General features: G+C 41.6%; 1 long non-coding RNA gene across 1 annotated transcript in view; it reads left to right on the plus strand.

Moving 5' to 3' along the window:
• LOC133049248 (uncharacterized) overlaps positions 1 to 5,104 on the plus strand; it is a 54,441-nt gene extending 49,337 nt beyond the window's left edge. Inside the window, exon 4 of the long non-coding RNA XR_009691254.1 lies at positions 4,910 to 5,104. This is a non-coding gene — a long non-coding RNA (uncharacterized LOC133049248). The remainder of the gene's footprint in view (positions 1 to 4,909) is intronic.
• The last annotated feature ends 1,488 nt before the right edge of the window (positions 5,105 to 6,592 follow it).

The raw sequence follows: 6,592 nt of genomic DNA on the forward strand, positions 1-6,592 counted from the left end.
TCAGGCCCATTTACGATTACCCCTCTCCATTCTCACCTCCCTCAGGCCCAGACAACCTCCTTTGCGTCCTGATTAGCAACTGTGATAAAAATAATTCTTAGTATTGTCATCAGAGTCTGAACAGACTTGGCCAGTTTCCGTTCCATCAGAAGAACTAGGCATTTCACAGTGGACTATGCCATATGCCAAAACCAAGTCCACCTTATAAACTCCTGAGGTAAGGGAGACCCGTTTCCTCTGGTTGGAATATAGGACATGAACAGTTTCAGGTATTGAAACAGTGTTCTCTCTGTAGTGTTTGGGTTTTTTTTTTTTTTTTTTTTAATATAAATCACACTGTTGAAAATCATATATTTCAAACTTTCACTATAAAGATTTCAAGCATATAAAGATATTTGAGAATAGTACCTAAGCCCATGGTAGACGCTATGGTAAAACTGCAGGATGGGAGAGCAGAGAGTAGGCCACGGGAGCACATTAAATTGTGCTTGAACCCACAGGCTCTTTTGCCCCCAAACCATACCCCTTAAACCAGCTTTGCCCCTTAAACCAGCTTTGCCAAGAAGAGTCTTTTTAAAAAGTTTTGAAAACTGAACTTCCCGGGTGGTCCAGTGGTTAAGAATCCACCTGCCAATGCAGGGGGCATGGGTTTGATCCCTGGTCTGGGAAGATTCCATCTGCCACAACTAAGCCCCACGCACCACAACTACTGAGCCCGAGCAGAGAAGTCACTGCAGTGAAAAACCTGTGCACTGAGCTAGAGAGTAGCCCCTGCTCACTGAAGCTAGAGAGAGCCCACGCACAGCAGCGAAGGCCCAGTGCAGTCAAAAAATTTTAATTAAAAAAAAAAACAAACTTGAAAACCAAATTCACAGGGAAAATGACTACATGCTGGAGTCTTCCATTTTCTTTAACTTTTTAAAAAGTAATTTTAAAAAAATCCTGGCTGATTGCAACCAAATAGGTTTTTCATAGGTAGAAAACGAAAGTTGCCATAAAACAACTGAATCACTATCCTCAGGTATACAGGAAAACACCTGTCACTGACCGCTTGGAATTTTTTTTAAAGAAAGGAAAAAGTCAAAGCAAACACAGGAATCAAAACTCACAGAAATCAAGTTCAAACTCCCATCAAGACTGTTTTGAAGAGCAGTGATCACAAAATGAAAAGAAAGGTGAACAAGTCGAGTTGTAAGGCAATTTGATTTACAAAACAAACAACTCTTGCTGCCTGTACTTTCCTTTATGCTCTGTGAGAGGAAGAACACAATAGATCCTCAACACAGTGAATATTTGCCTAAAGAAGGAGTAAATGAATGAGGGCCTATCGTTTTCTAAGCACTATGCAAAAAATTTGACGATCAAAAATGACAAAGATCTTGATCAAGAAATACAAGAACAGTGAAGAAGAAAATATATATGCAAATAATTTCTAGGTAGTGTGATAATCACTGAAAGTAATTTCAAGGTATAGAGATAGCTCAAGATGAGCAGTAGTGAATACAGTTGAGGAAGGAGGAAATGACTAGAGAAACTGCATGTGCTCATATTCTCCAGGAAAGCAATGACCAGGAGAATATTCTAGGTAGAGGAAATAGCTTCTCAAGTGGCTCAGCAGTGAAGAATCCGTCTGCAGTGCAGGAGACACAAGAGACTCGGGTTCGATCCCTGATTTGGGAAGATCCCCTGGAGAAGGAAATGGCAACCCACTCCAGTATTCTTCCCAGGAAAAAATCCCATGGACAGAGGAGCCTGGCAGGCTACAGTCCATGGAGTCATCAAGAGTCAGACACAACAGCACATCAAGTACTCTCTAGAGGAAATAGCATTTGCAAAGGGAGTGGGTAGTTCAGTCTAACTAGAGCATTAAATGTATCAAAATGGGTTTCCCCCCTGAGCCCTGGGGCAGAACTAAGGTGAAGGAAGTCCTGGGTGAGGTTAGAAGTGGGAAGCAAGAAACAGTTTGATGGTCAAGTCAAAGAGGTCGATGGGAAGTAAGAACTGAACACGATATAAAGGGTCTTCAACAGAGGAGAGACTAGATAGTGTGAGCAACAGGGTGCGGAATAATGGAACAAATTTCTTGTCCTAGTTTATGTACAGGAACTCAGAACTAAGGATGTAGAAAGGTGGCAGGTATTGAATTCACAGCTTTAATGGAATGAGGTGGCAGGTGAAACTGTATGTGAAAATTGTGGTAAGGCAGTAGATGTACTAGTTAGAAGGAAAGGAATGCTCTTCAAATACTCTGTTCAATATTCTGTGGATAAGGGATAGTATATGGGTAAATGTGAACTTGGGGGGGACTTCCCTTGTGGTCCAGTGGCTAAGACTCCATGCTCCCAATGCAGGGGACCCAGGTTCAATCCCTGGTCAGGGAACTAGATCCCACATGCTGCAACTAAGACCCAGTGCAGCCATATATATATATGTATGTATGTATGTATATTCACTTGGATGAATTTAAACAGCATCTCCTAAACCAATAGAGAAACAAAGTGAAAGAGTAGATATCAGGATTGTTAAGATGGGCTGAAAAAAAAAGTGAAAGTGATAGGCACGCAGTCATGTCCAACTCTTTGTGACCCCATGGACTGTATCCCACCAGGCTCCTCTATCCATGGAATTCTTCAGGCAAGAGTAACGGAGTGGGTTGCCATTTCCTTCTCCATAAGATGGGCTGGGTCAGAATAAATTACCATCCTGTCTGATATACTTACAGAGAGATCTTTGTGGATAAACTTGCCACCCCCCACACAAAAGTCTACTTTGACCAAAAGAGCAAGAAGAGTAAGAAATACTGCTTCTTGGAACATACTGGAAAATCTTTTCTTTACTTAAAAGAGAGGGAGCCTCTTCTACCCCTAAATTTATGGCACATTGCTCTTGCTATGCAGAGGTCCTTTGGCTGACAGGATGTGGTACATATCCTCCTTTACAGGGCTCTTGAAAACCTTTTCTCAGTATTGGCCAGGATTTAATGATACAAACTATAGTTGAGACTCGCCCAGACCAGAACACCACAAGATATGTGAATCATAGCTTCCCACTATCAAAAGGCATGTGATACACTGGCCATTGACCCATAACCTAAGAGAATACCTTTCTTGCAAGTGGAGAATCCAGTGTGACTTTGATTAGAGTACAGAGATAAAGAGCTGGGTGTGGGAGCAGGAGCCTTAGGAGTGGGGGACAGAAAAAGGGAAATAAAATCTCTGACTCAGACAATAATGAACTTAGAAAGGGACAGTCTGAGGTATGAGATTCAAAGGGGTTTACAGAGAGCAAGACCCAGATTACAATGGAAGTGGAGACCAAGAAGCCCCCCAGCTGCGGTAGGTAGCAGAGGAAGGTTGCTAGAGACTCCTTTGGTCAAGTTCGAGCACAACTTGGGAGCTACTTAAGATGCTGTTGTTGAAGATTTTCACCATGTATGTGAGGCTTGGAAAGCAAACTTTAAAAAAAAGTCATCCTAAGATATCATCTCACTAAAAAGATCTGGAGAATATCAGAAACCTTTTAATTTGTTACAGGGGGAAAAAAAGTACAAAGCAAATGATCTATTTCTATACAAAATTTTCCTAATTCCAGAGAAATAACTTCAATGTCAACAAATCTTGTGGTCTTTATAAAGTTCCAAATTATTAAACTCCAGCTTTCCTGATAGCTCAGACAGTAAAGAATCTCCTTCAATGCAGGAGACCCAAGTTAGAGCCCCTAGGTGGGGAAGATTCCCTGGAGAAGGGAATGGCAACCCACTCCAGTATTCTTGCCTGGAGAATGCCATGGACAGACCATGAGGTTGCAAAGAATTGGACGTGACTGAGCGACTTACACTTTCACTTTCATACATACTACACACAAACCTGGCCAAGACAGGCAATAAATTTGAATCAAGGTCTAGGTTTCCAAAATAGCAGAGTCAAGTAGACACTCTCCTTACAGAATTGTTTTTAAAAATATTTTAAATTTATTTTTAAAGGGTTTTTTGTTTTCTTTTTTTGGTGGTGGGGGGAACAGGGGAGGGAATGTGAGCATGCTCCATCCATCTATGCTGCTAAGCTGTTAAATCACTTCAGTTGTGTCCGACTCTGTGTGACCCCATAGACGGTAGCCCACCAGGCTCCCCCATCCCTGGGATGCTCCAGGCAGGAACCCTGGAGTGGGTTGCCACTTCCTTCTCCAAAGCATAAAAGAGAAAAGTGAAAGTGAAGTTGCTCAGTCGAGTCCAACTCTTAGCAACCTCATGGACTGCAGCACACCAGTCTCCTGCATCCACGGGATTTTCCAGGCAAGAGTACTGGAGTGGGTTGCCATTGCCTTCTCCGCCATCCATATGATGCCATAAAAACTCATAGACAAGATAATCACGTGGTTCCTTCGACTGTGAGATAAGAAACTGTGAACAGTTCTGTTTTTATGTGGACGTGCTCTTGATAAAGGAAAAACATTGAGGACTAGCGTGATGACAACTTAACGGTTACATTAATGGCTCATTCAAGAAAAGGGAAGCAGGAAAATTCTGAATGTGACTTTATGATGATGGTATAAAGTTGGTGGCCTGGGGACATAGAGTACTTATTTGCTTTATCTCAGCGTTGCTAGAGCACACACTAACAATGGTATTCCACTTCTGAAATTCCACTGGTCCTGGAATTCCAGCAAAGGTTCCTCCAGGTCATTGTGTTCTCGCTGATGGGAATTTGGGAAGGTACTGCCTTTTCTTTGCATCATAAATTGTTTAGAGAACTATTCTTAAGAGCCAAACAAAAAAAATAATAAAACTCTATGGAAATTATCTTGAGCTCTGATTTAATGTTTCCAAGTTTTGTTTTGTTTTTTTTTCTGTATAGAACATGATTAAAAATGAGAACTCAGTCAAAGCTTCAGCTGGTTGATCTTTTGGCAGGTTGAGAAGTCATGATTCAAACAGAAGAGACAGTCCCTTGCTTCACCCCACTCACCCTGAGCCTGTGATGGAGACAAGACGGCCTGCCCTCTGGAAAAGGGACACCACCACACTTTGGCACATCTGCTTGTTCAGAATGTTCCCCAAACGTTAACAGCTGCAGCTGGGCCTACCAAGGGGATTCTTCAGTGACACAAAAAGCCTTTCATTCCGGTTCTCAATGCTATTTGTGATGTTCAGATTCTTCCGTGGTTACTGTCATTCTTGAAGATTGCTTCTGGTTTGGAGCACTAGTTAAAACCTGGGGATCTCTTTTCCCTACATCAAAGTAGTATTGTGCCCACAGAGAGTGGTATATAAGTACACTAAACAGAGCTTTGGCACAGATAATCTCCCAAGTGGGAGGAAAACACCTGAACTATTCAATACAAACCCACATTTTTAGTAAGTGACATAGCATGTCTTATAGTTTCAAGTTATATCCTTCTAATTTCAAGTCTTCATCCTACTTTAAATGTGCAGATTTTCTTTAATCTTATTTCTTAATGAAAAAAGAAACTATTAGGGAGATAAAAAGTTTAGCATTTTTCAGGGTATGCTTTGGGGATATTGATTCATTCACTTTATACCCCTTGGTGACATAAATGAAAAAGGATATCAAGCTCACTTGGAAATTCACAGGGTTTTACCCTCTCAGGCTTCTGAGCAATTAATTAGAACAACAGGGAAGCCTTTCATGAAAGCTATATCTTCAGGCTCACTCTCATGTTCTTTTATCTGAACATAACATGTTGGTTTCTAATTTCTTTTCTTTTTCTTGCTCCTCCTCCATGTATGTAGGTTAACAGCCAATCAAAAAGCAAAGACATTTTCTAATATTATGAAGTATTTAACATGATAAACTACTTTCCTCGTTTCAAAATACTGCTTTTATGCAGAAAAAAAAATGTCATCATGTAAGTTGCCCTCTTCAAACTGCAGTTAACATGATAATTAATTTCTTTGATTGTTTGTTATCAATACATTTTACTGAGTTCCTGATGGGGTCAGAGCAGTATGATGTGCTGCTTTGCTCAATCGCTTGGTCATATCTGACTCTTTGTGACCCCTTGGACTGTAGCCCACCAGGATCCTCTGTCCACGGAATTCTCCAGGCAAGAATACTGGAGTGGGTTGCCACTTCCTACTCTAGAGGATCTTTCTTACCCAGGGATCAAACCCAAGTCTCTTTGGTCTCCTGCATCAGCAGGTGAATTCTTTACCTCTGTGCCATCTGGGAAGTACAAGCTCCTTTTTCTTTCTTTCTTTTTTTTTTTTTTTAAATATTTATTTCTTAGGCTATGCTGGTTTTAGTTGCAGCAGGTGTGATCTTCAGTTGCTGCTTGGGAACTCTTAGTTGTGGCATGTGGGATCTAGTTCCCTGACCAAGGATTGAACCCAGGCCCCTAGCTTTGGGAGCATGGAGTCCTAGCCACTGGACCACTAGGGAAGTCCCTCCATGCTTCTTTTGAGCCTGATATAAATCAGGGACCCATCAACAAGGGTCTTGTTGACCAGTGGAAAGTCAAGTGGATGTGTGTGAAAGCATCATTACCGAGGTAGTGTTAAATTTTGTGGTGGAGGCGGGGGTGTGCTCTTCTTCAGAGGCTGAAGAAGTAAGGGTGCTATTCCCTGGATACTGGG

Source organism: Dama dama, chromosome 30 (genome assembly GCF_033118175.1).
Source record: "Dama dama isolate Ldn47 chromosome 30, ASM3311817v1, whole genome shotgun sequence".
In the NCBI taxonomy this organism is placed as follows: Eukaryota; Metazoa; Chordata; class Mammalia; order Artiodactyla; family Cervidae; genus Dama; species Dama dama.